Source organism: Lonchura striata, chromosome 2, assembly GCF_050655825.1.
Source record: "Lonchura striata isolate lonStrDom1 chromosome 2, ASM5065582v1, whole genome shotgun sequence".
Classification (NCBI taxonomy): Eukaryota; Metazoa; Chordata; class Aves; order Passeriformes; family Estrildidae; genus Lonchura; species Lonchura striata.
This window is the reverse complement of record NC_140704.1, coordinates 25,445,474-25,459,742: the sequence shown is the minus strand read 5'-3', so window position 1 is coordinate 25,459,742 and position 14,269 is coordinate 25,445,474. Positions and strand designations below refer to the sequence as shown.

The 14,269-nt window shown below is 45.4% G+C and overlaps 1 protein-coding gene and 1 long non-coding RNA gene across 3 annotated transcripts in view; one reads left to right on the top strand and one right to left on the bottom strand.

Moving 5' to 3' along the window:
• DLX5 (distal-less homeobox 5) overlaps positions 1-14,269 on the top strand; it is a 48,807-nt gene that overhangs the window by 24,476 nt on the left and 10,062 nt on the right. The gene's annotated exons all lie outside the window — the stretch shown is intronic.
• LOC116183209 (uncharacterized) overlaps positions 5,828-14,269 on the bottom strand; it is a 61,013-nt gene continuing 52,571 nt past the window's right edge. The window contains exon 3 of the long non-coding RNA XR_004147758.3: positions 5,828-14,184. This is a non-coding gene — a long non-coding RNA (uncharacterized LOC116183209). The remainder of the gene's footprint in view (positions 14,185-14,269) is intronic.

Below are 14,269 nucleotides of genomic sequence, written 5' to 3'. Positions count from 1 at the left end.
GCACGTCGGGCGCACCGGCGGCCTCCCGGAGCCGCCCTTCCAAGGCGATGCCCGGGGCTTCGGCCGGGGGCCTCCCCAGAGAGAAACCCGGCCCCTGCTGCCCCCAGGAGACTCGGGGCCCGGTCCCCTCCCTGTGCTCGGAACAACGTGGTCGGGCCGAGAGCCGGGGCTCGGGGCCGAGAGCCGGGGCTCGGGGCCGAGAGCCGGGGCTCCGGGCCGAGAGCCGGGGCTCGGGGCCGTGCCGGGGCTCCGGGCCGTGCCGGGGCTCCGGGCCGAGAGCCGGGGCTCCGGGCCGTGCCGGGGCTCGGGGCCGTGCCCCGCTCGGGGCCGTGCCCCGCTCGGGGCCGTGCCGGGGCTCCGGGCCGCGCCCCCCCCGACGCTCGGCGGGCCCGGCGGCCTTCCCGCGCCGCCGCTCCCGCCGCACGTGACGCGGCACGGAGCATGCGCGGCGCCGGCCCCGACGGCCCCGAGCGGGGCACGGCCCCGAGCCCCGGCACGGCCCCGAGCCCCGGCACGGCCCCGAGCGGGGCACGGCCCCGAGCGGGGCACGGCCCCGAGCCCCGGCACGGCCCCGAGCCCCGGCACGGCCCCGAGCGGGGCACGGCCCCGAGCCCCGGCACGGCCCCGAGCCCCGGCACGGCCCCGAGCGGGGCACGGCCCCGAGCCCCGGCACGGCCCCGAGCCCCCGTTCCGCCGGCACCCGCAGCCTGCCCGCCGAGGCCTCGCGTCCCCACGCCGAGGCAAGCCCCGAGACGGCGAAGCAGGCTTTGAAGCCGTCCCGCCCGACGGGTCGTTTTAAGTCCTGCCGACGGGGCTGCCCCACCCGCCGGCCGGCGCGGCCTCGCCCCTGCCCTCCCCTCCGGTGCTGCCTCCGGCGCTCGGGCCGGGCCGGTTCTGTTCCGCCGGCCTGTGGCACCTTACGGTGCGCCCGCCTGTTACCCTGCACACTGCCCCTGCCCTGCCCGCCGAGGTGTTCCGACCACAGCTCCGTACACCGTAAACGCCCCTCCGCTCCTGCCCAAAATAATCTCCGAACGCCTCCGACCCGCTCGCACGGGCTGTTCTGCAGCCCTGTGTGTCATCCAGGGTCCTTTCGCAGCCGGGCAGCGGCGGGAACGCGGCAGCGTGTGCGGAGAGCTGCGGGGCCGGGGGCTGCGCTCCCGCACGGGTGCGCCGGGGGAGCGCCGCTGCCCCAGCCGAGCACCCCGCTCCACTGCAGCCCTCCCGGCGGGCAAACACGGGCCTGGGGCCGGACCCCCGGGGAAAAGCAGACAGCACACACACAGCCTTTGCCTACTTCGCATCGGTAATGACTTTCCCCCCCGACTTGTTCTAAAACAACGAAACACAGACTTACCCGAAGTGGTTTTTATTTTCACAACAAGGGATATTCCCTGCATTGCACACATACACACGACGCATGCACACGCGCGCACATACACACACACATGCACACACGCACACACACATACACATATTAACCAATAGAAAAGCCAGATATGAGGGTTTGACGCTCTGCTGTGACATGAATAATTGTTGCATCGTGTAACTTCCTACATCTTGGTTTTAATTTGCAGTGAACCAAACAAAGATATTTGCAATTTTTAAATAAGCACTCTATGTAATAAATGGGAACATTGTGCATGAATGCTGTTTCTTCCCCTTTTCTTTAGAAGACATTATTAGCTCTGACAGCATGCAGCTCAGGTTTGGAGGAGAGGATTTTGTAAAGGGATGATAGACAGGAAGGGCAGCAATCATGGGCTTCTTGGGCTAAAGCTTTTTTTCTTTTTTATCAGAATGTTCTGTTCGATGCCATTTATCCTTGATGATAGAAAATTGCTCTGTTGCCAGGACGCTGCTGCTGAAATAGAGGGCAGGAGCCACATTTCCATTTTGCAGCTTGAAAGCTATTCAAATGAATTTGCAGAAAAGGGGAAAAATCTAGAGATAAACAAATGAGAATAAGTCGAGTTCCCTTTCCTCTATTTTCTTTCTCTCTCCTTTTTTTTTTTTTTTTTTTTTTTTTTTTTTGAGGTGTGTAAGTGTGAGGGACCTATTCATTTTCTACATAAGGATTTTAGTTCATCAGTGTTTGCAGCACCTACAAAAGTGCTCCAAATCAGGGAACACTTATTTTGCTGCTGTTCTAGCCGCTGAACATATAAACATATTAGAGAAATTTATGTGTGTGCCGATATGCAGGCACCCACGATTTCCTTACACGTATGTATATACAGCCAGACCCAGAAATACAGTGCTGTGTATTCCTCTGTGTGGATACCAAAGACATGCACCATCACCTTACAGTCAATGTGACTTCTCACAACATTTATTTGTCGATTCTGGTGGAATACTTTGTAGTTTAAAAACAATTAAAATCTATGCTTAAGTTATAGCACTGTCCTCCCATCATAGCTAATTGTGTGGGAAATCTTCATTTTCCCTTCTAGTCCATTTAGATATTTCCGGAGTCCCAAGGAGAAGTAATAACGCATCTGGCTATAATCCAGGATGGAGCCCAAGGGCTAATATTTAATAATTATTTTTAAATTAAGCATTGAATAAAATAAAGCCAGAAACATTATTTATAAATTGGAATGAATATAATGACAAGTAATTACGCTCTTCCTTCGCTGGTGATTCAAGGCTCAGCTCAGCTCCTCAGTTCAAATCCAAATAAATGAAACGTGTGAAGCCTGTTAAACACTTCCATTTCATTTACTTGTTCCGTCTGTAGGCTGCTGATGTGTCAGGCTAGAAATATTGGACATACCTTGACTAGGGCTGTAAAACCTCTCAGAGGTCTGAGAGCCCGGTTACCACAAAATAACTTTAAATGAATTCTAACTTCACTTCTCTAAGTAAAAGCCGGTGCCAGTGAGTCATGGGGTTGAGAAGATTATGCAGCCTTCTCTTAAACATAGGATTTTAAGCGAGCATAATATGTTTGATGACATACTATATTTGATCACCTTGGGTTTTTTTCACTATGCCACTTCAACAGAGTTTCACCTCCTATTAATCTATAATTAGCACCTTGGCTTAAAACATGATGTATTTCAAAGTGTCATCTTGTTAGATGTGGGTTCCCTTCTGCAAGGAAGAAAATTCTAGAATTAGAAAAGAAACTACAGGATTGAAAAAGGAGGATTGATTTATTGGCCTCGGCCAACAGCTTTTCCATAAGTATCCAAGCAGTCAGGCATGTGACTTTACTATTGATTTTTAAATCTCCCTTCAACTGAAAAGTTCAGCGCGCAAATAATCACTCTAATCACTGCTGCTATTAGATTAGGCTAAACATGGGGATGCGCGGGACCAGCCGTGCCCAGCTCTTCTCCCCGCGCGGGGCAGCGCCGTGCCCCCCGTGCCGGCGGGAGGGGAGCGGGACCCTGGGGCTGCATCCTCCGCTCCTGCTGAAGCCCGTTCGGGGACGGGCGCACCGCGGGGCCCCGAGGGGCACCTCAGGGAGGGAGCGGCGAGCGCAGCGGGCGGCCTCGGGGACCCACGGCCTCCCTTCCCCGGTCCCTCGCCGCGAGCCGGGGGCGGCCAGGTTGGTGGGGCGGGCGGGAGCGGCGCACCTGGGGGGACTTCCCGGGCCCCGCGGGGCTGGCGCCGGGCAGGCGGCGGAACCCGCCCCGCCGGGGACGTGCCCCGGCCCCGCCCGCGGCCCCGGCCCGGCCCGGCCCGGCGCCTGCGGCTGCGGCTGCCCGGTGTCAGCGGCCCGCCCGGTGTCAGCGGCCCGCCCGGTGCCAGCGGCCCGCCCGGTGTCAGCAGCCCGCCCGGTGTCCGCAGCCCGCCCGGTGCCAGCGGCCCGCCCGGTTTGCGCGGCCCCGAGCCGTGCCGTGCGGGTGCGGCGGCGGGCAGTGGCGCGAGTCCCGGCCTGATCCTGGCGGGCCGTGCCAGCCGGTCCCGGGCTGCCCCCCGCGAAACCAGCGCTTTGCAGCCGAGAGCCGGCGGCGGGGCCCGGCTCCCCCTGCCAGGTGCCTCACTGTCGGTAGAGAGGGATACAGTTTAATTCCAGGGCCGAGATTAAAGCCGGCCTGGCCTGGTCTCCTGCTATTATCTGGGAGATGAGAGCCTCTGTCTGGGCTTCCTCCTGCCATCCTTAATGTAGGGACCTGGGCTCAGGGAAGTCGGTGCCTGCACGTTGAAGTGATTGTGGGTGTCAACCCAAATATTTGTAATACCCACTGTGGTTCAGAGGGTGACAGTGCCTTTTCAGGCAGCAGGTGATTAGTTGTAACAATTATTTGTCGGTCTTTTATTTAGGAAAAGTTCAGGCCTACATGAGTCCAGGCTTGCTTAGTGACCACTTTTGAGTAATAAAAAGCAAAGATAACTAGAGCTGGGTGTAAAGTTTCAAAGGTACAAGGCTGAACAAGGAAATATGTAGACAAGAGATGACAAAAGCCATGGAACTGCCAGCAAATGCTAGAACCACAAAAAAAATCCCCAAACCAACAACAAAAAACATCAACACAAACAAACCCCCCCCCCCAAAAAAAAAAACCACCAAAAAAACAGATCAAAGCACCAAACCCCCAGTAAAATCCACCACAGCTTTGCCAGTAATGTATTTGTAATGTGAACCAGACTGCCACAGAAAGCAAAATGGGCAATAGACTAGTGAACCTTGGCTGCAGCCTGCCCCTTTCACAGTAATTTCCTTGGTGTTGTGCAGCAGGCCATGTTGCTGCAGGCCCAGCCTGCTATCTCCATTTCTCCTCACATGTGTCTGCAGGGGCTTACTGGCACGGAGGAGGGACATGCTGATATGGCAGCGGGGCTTTTCACAGCCTCCCACCTCCTGTGCCCTGGGCAGGGCTGGGTCTCTCAGCCCATTCCTTGTCGTACAGACCTGGTGGTGCTCTTTTGTCACAACCGTCTAACACGGCGTATAATACTGCGCTTTGCTCCTCTAAATCATCAGGCTTACATTGTCTTTTTCTTGGGGAAAAAAAAAGTGTGTGACCATGTGATTAAAGCATGTCTAATCATGAGTTTACCTAAGGAACTGAATTTGGGTTGCATATGTAACCTCATGTCTGGCACTTTCTACCTTTTGAGTGACTAACTTCACAACCTTATTGTTCTTTTGACTTAGAGGTATAGGTGTGAGAGAAAGATCTTAGTGTAAACCAAAGCAAAACCAGCAAGCCTGACATTTTTATAAAGTTGGCTTTTTGTTGTTTTGTTTGGCTTTTTTTTTTTTTTAAATGAAGGCTGTTCACAGTTTGGTTTTATGCCCTAAAAGCAGAACTTTGTCTTCTCTTTGAATTCTAGCAGACATAGTACCTAAAAAACCCTCTACAATTTGGGTTCAAACACAGCCACAGTTTCATGAGAATGACTTTAACTCACAGCCCTGTTATCACTTGATCTGTGGCGCCTTCTCTTCCTCAAAAGAGAATTAGAATGCCACCTTTCTGATTGCACTCATTTAAGAGATTAGCTTTTGGAACATTAAAGAGATAAACATTTGAATATGCATCTGTCTCCTTATTACCACTTTCAAATGGCTAGGCCTTAATGGTTACATTCCATCAGTAAACCATTAACTTCAGTTTAAAACCATAAAGTTTTTGCTATATAAGAATCTTTTAAACAGACTTGCGTTGTTAATTAAGGGCTTAGGAATGCATGAAATCTTCGGTTTATAGATCCACAAACTTTGTGAGACTTCTGTCACTGAGAAAACTACAGACCTGATTTGGTTCTCCAAAGTAACACTGGCTTGAGCAAACTAGATTTTAATTTCTCAACAAGTTATTTTACATTTTCAAATACCGAATAGTTATACTTTCAATCTGGTCAGATTCAATACCAGTATACTAGTTTATTTCAGCCCCTTTGCGCCTTCCTTGGGGAATCCTCTTCACCAAGAAGCAGAAGTGCTTAGGGGATCAACTCTTAGCCAAATATGACATCAGGGTTAGGACAGGGCATATACATTCAGACTTCTGAGCTTGAAGAACACTCCAGATCCATCAAATATACAGTTTTTAATTTTTTAAAAAATTCTGTTGAAGCAGATTCAGAAGGTTACCTTGGCAGAGGCCCGTTGTATGAATTTACACAAACAGTAAAGCTTCTGGGCTGTAAATGTATCTATGTTCTATACTGAGTAATTCCAGAGAACTCTCTAAGGTGCTTTATTGGCCCCCCCCATCATGTAACTTTCCAAACACAGCTCTGTGGTAATCAGCTATATGTGAAGACTGACATTTTACCATCAAGCCATGTATGTCTTGGATGAACCTTAAGCAAGGTCAGACAACAAAGCAAAATTCATAGTAGTTTTAGTTGAAAGCATCCATGGCAGAAAGTAGTCATATTGGCTGCTTCCAGACAGTCCAAGTTCACTTACATGTTTTTTAAGCATTTAAAAACTGTGTAGTTAAGGAAAACTAACCTAGAGTTTGTAATGAAAACTCATTTTTTTCTCTGAGTTACTCAGTAAACTGTATAATTTTTCATAGGCTGCTAGTAAAGAACTTCCCCCAGCCACTACATGAAAAAAAGGTCACCAATTTTAATGTTATTTCATATAAAAAAGAAGCACACCTATGGTTATGCTTTGCAATGGTTGGTTGTGGCACTGAACAGTTACTGCACCAGCTACACAAAAGTGAGGGCTCTTTATGAGGTTTAAAACCTGAAGATTTTTATCATCTGCTGAAGACAGTAGGAAAATGTCATCTGTATGGGTATTTTTACAGGCTTTCAGATGACTGAGCAGTTCCTACCCCACTGCTGAATATTCCCTCCCCTGGGGAAGACACATTTACTCAGCATCCAGAGTGTCCTTTTTGTGTTGCAAATGTGAAGGGAAGTGCGAGCTGGCTTTGCTCAAGCCAAGCACTGTTGACTACTGGAGGATGAATTACATCTGTTCATTCTACCGATATTATAAATTAGATACAAATTGTAATAATTATGCTTAATTGCTACTTAATTACTGATTAAAAGAAACGTTTTTATGATTCTTTATTACAATCCCATGCATTTTTTTCCAAGGATGTTTAATCAGGCAGACGTTCTGAAGAACAGCCACAAATCATATTTTAGTGGTAGGATTAGAAAGACAGTGTTGTGCACACCATTTTGAATATGAGCATTTGCATATGACCTAAACTTCAATACAGTTGGACCATTTTTGTCCAAGTGTTGCCAAAAAAATGTGTAGCTTTTCAGAACAAAGATATTGCAGATATCCAGAGCATGCTAGGACACTAAATTGCCAATGCATTCCCCCCCCCTCCCCGCTGCCCCATATCATAGCCCTTTGTTAAGCAGATGAACTTGCAGGCAGCAAAAATATACCTGGGATTTTTTTGCTCTTACCAGTAAAGTCCTCAGTTCAGTGAATCAAGAGGAAGAGGGGAAGGATTTTTTTGGTGTGTGTTTGGCTGTAGAGTAGGGAAAATAAATGGAGATTTGTGTGCTTGAATCCAAAGAGCCAGGTGAGTAATTAATCAAGATAATTTCTAGATAATTGGCCAAAGAGCAACAGCAGGGTTGATCCTACATTTATAGCTTAGAGAGAACAGCTCATGGATATCAAAATGATTTTGACTGTTCAACAAATGCTGATTTGGGCCCCATTCTTCGATATGCATGAATTGACTATCCCTTTTAACGTCAGCACAGACATGCTGCTAACAACTGCTGATATTGGACTCTAGATGTCCTATTCTGTAGCTATGAAGTCTATTTAAAATAATTTTCCAAGCATTAGAGAGACTAACTGCTACTAGTGGTTTAGAGTGTTGGATTAATTATGCCCATTGCACTGCACAATATAAAGCACTTATGATTACTACATGGATTGTTTTTCTAGGGGGAAGAGGAGAGTCTTGTCATTTGGAAAAGAAAAAAAAAATCACCTGTTTTCTTAATGTCTTTGCTTGTTACAGAGCCCATTGAGGTCAATGGGACTGTTGCCATTCGTGTGGGCTTCTGTCAGGTCCTGTATATACTGCTGTGAACTGGAGGGGGAAAAGGAGTATTCTTAAAGGGAAGAGAAACAAGAGGGGAGGAGTTAAACAGAGGTGAAGAATTGAGCTCTTTGTCTATTAATTAGGGTTTACATGCCTTGTGGAAAGCAGTATTCCTCCAACACTGGGTCTCTCTGCCCCCCATTTACATCTCCTGTGCTAGTTGCTCTTCAGATCAATATAGTGCTCATGAAAAATGCACTGAGTAGCACTAACCATAGCACTCCACTTCTCTGGTGCATAGGAAAGGAAGGAATTGAATTGAACAAGCTTTTTTGCAGTCAAAAATGCCTTTTGTTTCTGCAGATGATGCCCACTCTCCCTGAAACATATAGTCCAGCACATCACCTACACATACCACAAGAATTTTTCTCTGAGTTACTCAACGATATCTAATCACTTGTTGCCTATGGAGAAACAAGACTTGGTGAAACCATGGAGTCCTCCTGATGAAGTCTTGCTAATATGCTTCCGCTGAAACTGGAAGGGCTCACTGGACAGTTCTAGTTCATTCCCATGTCCATTTTCTCCTGGTTACACCCACCAGAAGACAGTGACAATTGGTTGCAATTAGAGAGGAAAAGTGCCATTGTATTTGACACTAGGCTGGACTCTGGGGATGTTCTGTTGCTGGGTGTGTCTCAAACTGCTGGGTGACCTCGGGTAAGACATTTGGGACTCAGACTTATGATCAGTTTATAACAATTTAACAAGCTATTGTGTCTCAGTTGAACAGCAGTGACTGTCCTTGTGTGCACTTTCACCCAGAGCAAATGGGCTGATGTGACCCAAAGTGTAGTTATATGAACAAATAATTAAATCAGGGTAACCAGCTCTGCTGCCATGAGATTGTATCCCTGAGAAGGCAACTAATCTGGTTTAAAATTTGTGAGGATTTTGTTTTGTTTGGCTTGACTTTTTTTTTTTTTTTTTTTTTTCCTGGATTATTTTTAATCTTCACCAGTTCCCCAGTGCATGTCACTGGAAGAATACAATATTGGGCATAGAGTGGCAGTGCTGATTTAACCTGTAGTGAAACAGGTCTGGTTACTTTGACATTACTGTGCAGTAAGAGGATGTGCATGGAGTGAGCTGATCAACTGGTGCTTGAAGATATTTCAAAGTTGTTGTGAGTCTGACCAATCAGATCCCAATCAGCAAAGCACCTAAATGTCTTTATGAATCACAGTATTTGTTCCTCATGTAAAAAGGGAGGAGGTTTTACCTCCCTCTTCTTTCTCTGTCCAGATTGTAAATTGCATAGTGGGAAATGTTCCCACTCCATGTTGGTACAGAGCCTAACATAGTGATGGACTGTTCTTATCAGAGGTCTGCATATAAGTACAAATAAATCACAAGATTAACGGAGGGAGAGGTGTGCTCACCTGTCAGTGGAGAAAAGCAGAAGGCAGCAATTAACCTCTGAAATTCATAGGCTTTGTTGTCTGCTAATTAGCACTAACCTCAGAGTAGTGATAAAAGTATATCCTGAGCCTCCTTTCACTAGGCAATTTCCCTCAGTAAGGTTTTTAATTATTATCTGAAGTGCTTTATTTATAATTATTTTGGTAGAGAAACATTATCTTAATAGTACAGTAACATATGAATTACCATTTTATACCACACACACACACACACACACACACACACACACACACACACACACACACTTCCCATTCTTGGGGCAGTATTTTACAGCAGTATTTTACAGCAGTTTTGTCTTTTGTTGGTCAGGCAAAATGATGTGCATTTGTGTGAGTTAAGGATGACATAGGACCTACTTGAGAGTACTGAAGAAGGATGAAGTCAAAAAAGAGCTCACAGAAGAAGACAGGTATCTGCTACCACAAAGAGGAACCTGCTCCTCAGGAGCTGCAAGGTTGTGTCTCAGAGAATAAGAAAGATGAAGTCACTGGGTTGTGAAAAGAAACCACTTCTTGCAGACAAGGCTGTACATAAATTTTACTGTATCAAGTTAATTTCATGTCTGTAAGTCTGCTGAATTGATATTTACTAGTTTCAAAGAAATTGTTATTTTTTTCAACTGGTTTACAGACAAAAGCAGAGTATTTACAGTTTGTTCTTAGGTGCTGAGTAATGACGATGTTGTGTTGGTTCTTATAATTATGATCACATCTTACCATGACAGTAAATACTGAAGTTTAAAAGAATGTGCAAAGAGAGGAATCTGGATGGGTCACAGTCAAGCTGTCTCCCAACTCTTCTAACAAGGGTTCACACCAACATGTTCCAGGTCTCTGAGACGATTTCTCTTCTAATGTAGTAGCTGCTAGCTAACAATTAAATTTCTGTCTATAGAAAATGAGTCCAGCTGGCTTTGCTTCCTCTCCCTTGAGAAATTCTTCAAAGTTCTAGGTTCCCACAGCAAGGCTTCCATGGCTTCAAAGGCATAATTTGGCATATGCCCACTGGGCATGCGTTTGTCAAAGTACACACACAAAATTTCACTGTTGAAGATCTGTGCCCCAGGGAAGCTTCCACTCTGAGGTGAAATTACTTCTTTCCAAATGCCATACTTGAACTATGAAAGGATACACCCTTTAACATAATAATAGTGACTTCCAAATGCAAAGACATAGCCTCTGATTTACAGCAAGCATACCCACCGCAGATTAGCTCTTGAGATATATGAAGGCAAAGTATTATAGCAAGAGCTATTTATCCTAGATTCTGCCTCATTACAAATCATCCTTGTACATTACACTGAAGGAATAATAAAACAACTGCCTATTATCCTTTACAGAGTGGCAGACAGATCAAAATGCTCTCATCTCTTACAAGTCCTCATTCAGACAGCTGTGGCTCTGAAGTCTAACCTGAACAAGCCACACCTTTTTGAGACAGCACAAGTGCTCTTGTTTCTTCCCACTGCACACAACTTTTTATGAGAGAGGAATACTGAATGACAAGTGCTCCTTCATGCAAACAAGCCATGTGAGGTTCGTTCCTCATACTCACCCAAGCAGCCTATCTTAATGGCTCTCTTCTCTGAGAGCTCTTGTTGGATCTCCTGTTCTCATGGGTTTACTGCATATGACAGTGTCTTTTTTGACACACCCAAGAAAGGTTACACAAGTAACCACAGATGCCCTTGACAAAGATTTTGAAGTATATCAGGGCCCAAAAACTTGTGTAGGCCTTGTCTGCTACTGTCCCAAAGTAGTGTGTCCAGACTGACTAGCTGTATAGGTTCCCACTTCAGTCAACAGAAAAAGATATCTTGTACTATTTTTCAGAGATGTCTAACTTTAAATTCTCTGTTAGGGTATGGTGATATGTTTCTGGAAGTGAACATCTGCCTCTATAACTAAAAAGAAGGCATAGGCAATTGCTTTATCCTAGATGCCAAATTGTTATCTAAATCTAGGTAGATAGGTATCATCCAAGTGGAGAGAAAGTAAAGATGTGTAAAAATTTCAACTGTAACCGGTTGTTTGCCATCCTAAAATTTTTGTTCTGTGCCTAGTTTGTGAAGGATTAGAATAGCTTCCAATCAGACCAATTTTGTTTCTCAGTTACCCCTGTCGAAGTGCAGTATAGTTTAGTGCTGGAGATCCAAATTATCTGCTCTTTAGGAGGGTGATGTGGACTGCTTGGTGGCATGGAAGAACAGAGCAGGTACACTTCAGGTTACTGCAGAGGTAATTTCTGTGCTCATCTCTCCAACTGATTTTCATCTCCTTGGCTTCTTCAGGAAGGCTGGTGCAGGCAGGGTTGAAAACAGCAGAATGGTACACCTCTCTCTGCCATTTTATGTAGCATTTGGTACATGACATCTGGTCTCATTGATTATTTCAGGGGAAGGAGTGAATGGGACCTTAAGCACCTAATTAGGGCTTAGCTGTATAAGCCAGCTTTGAGTATGAGGGTGAAGCACTTATACAGGAGCCTGGAGGGACTTTGTTCTCACAGAGGAACACTGCCCTGGATCTTGCTTCCCACTTTTGTCTCACTGAACCTGAACCTCTCTGCCTGCAGAGCAATAGCATCTTCTCAGTCTAGTTTTTGAGGGCTCATTTAAGCTTTGTGGGATCAACTTTAAGTTAAAAATGGAGTCCCAGTGCTTCTATCTGTTAAAGCATTTTGTATTTGCAATAATTTCTGTACATATGAATTTGTTTCATTACAAGAAGATTTAATTCATTATAACTTTCTCAGGACACCATAGGTTTGTCTGTAGTCTTTCCTTTAGTCTGCTTCATTATCTATGATATTTCTTCCTTTGACACAGATGGTCACACATCAGAGCTTCTTCTGGTTAGGAAGTGAAACCATTGATGGAGTCAGGCCCTTTCTTGGCTTCAGTTCTACCTATTTACAAAGAACTTCCAACTTTCTCAGCCAACTTCCCTTTCTCAGCCTGCAGATGTAATCAAAACCACCAAAGACAGTATCTTTGCTTACAGCGTCACATTTTTTTTGTGTTCAGTATTCTAAATATGTTCTCCCTTTAGGCTTTATGCCCAGATACTTTCCTTCTAGCTGCTCTGTTTAGAACTTATTTGGCCTTCTGTTTCAGCTACCTTGTTTTCTTGTACATACATACACACAAATACACCCTTACCCAAAGCAATAACCATCAGTACCATCTGCCTACATTATTCAAGATTTAGGGTGTACTTTTGCCTTGTCTCAGAAACCTGTATTACCTCATCAAAGAACTACTTAGCTCTGTTATCTCAGATGAAGGGTGGTGGTTACTTCCATCAGCTTCAATGCTTCTTCTCCCAGTCTTGAACAATAGTACATCATGTTCACCCTGTCTTTGCCCTCACAGGATTTTCTACTTGCTTATCTTTCATTTATCTCTGTATTGCTTTATTTGGCACTAAAATACAGAATGGACGTGCTGGGACTAAATTCCTCTCTCACTGACAATTCTACTATCTTCTGTCTCCACAGATAATAGATAGTGGAAATACTTTTGATGTACATCTATAAATGAAAGAAGAGATAGAGCTTTGTTTTCTTCATTTCTTTTGTAAAGTTCTGCTAGGGTTTTTGTTTGTTTGTTTGTACTCTTTTTTATTTCTCTGATACCTCAGCCTTTTTTTAGCTGGCTTTTAAAGAGAGCTTGCAACTTTAAGCAACACTAAGGGATAAGACTATTTGCAGACTGCAAGGAAATCACATCTGAATTAAGAGAATAGAGGTTAAAGCCAGTTTTTTGTCTATCAAACAACCATCTCTGGAATTAGGAAAATAATGCTCTTGCATTTAGGAAGCTATTAGCTGTTAAAGCTTTTAGATATTTCCCTTGTCAAACAACATCTGATGGCCAAAAGCCATGCTGACAGGGATTCACTTATGTCATAGGCTTTCTTTGGAGAGAAATACAAAGAAACATATGGGCCATTATGACCCACCCCTTCATTACCACTGTGGAAATGCAGGTTTTTTACAACAGAATAACATCTCTGCAATACCTTGGTTGTCAAAAACCACAATTATAGTCATTGTTTATGCATTAGGGAAACCTCATCCTAAATCTGGCACCATATGGGGGTGAAAAGAGCAGCTGCTGACATTTCAGGATAATCATTATGATCTAGATGTAGATATGACTCAGCATGATGAGCCTGACAACAAGAACACCGAAAAAAAGCAAAGCAGCATAGGCAGGTTTCAAATGTCCCTTCAAGGCACCAGCCCAATGCATTTCTAAGGGGAGAGGCTTTCAACATGCATCAAGTGGGACAGCTCCTTAGGAACTCCACATGGAAAGCCTGAGCAGGGCTCCAGGCCAACATAGCCAAAAGGGTTGTTCATATTTATGTGTGTTGTAATCCAAGGGAGAAAAATAATTATTAACTGCCCAGAAAGAGTTTTGGAATATTGTTTTTTTCCCTTATTTTTGTGAACAATGAAACCATGCCAAACAAAACTATGCAAACAGCCCCACCTCCCTGTTTTCAACCCCTCTCTGAAGCACTAGCTCATCACTTTTCAGTCACTTTGGAGTTCAACTGATTCCCTTTTAGCAGAAAATAATAGAGATACTTGGCTTCTCCTGTGCAGTCCCACTGGCGTTATGCAGTGTCTCTGAATTCTTTCACCAGGCCACTATTCAGTCTACCTGTTCTCCAGCTATGATGCCTGTAGTCCTTCTGTTCTTGGCATGTTATTTCCCAAGGCAGGGATGCTTTTTCTCTGCATGCACCTGAAATACAGATGTCATGGATGAAACAGTGTGACAGAAAAGCACTACACACAACTTCAAGAAAATGCTAGACTGTTGATATGTA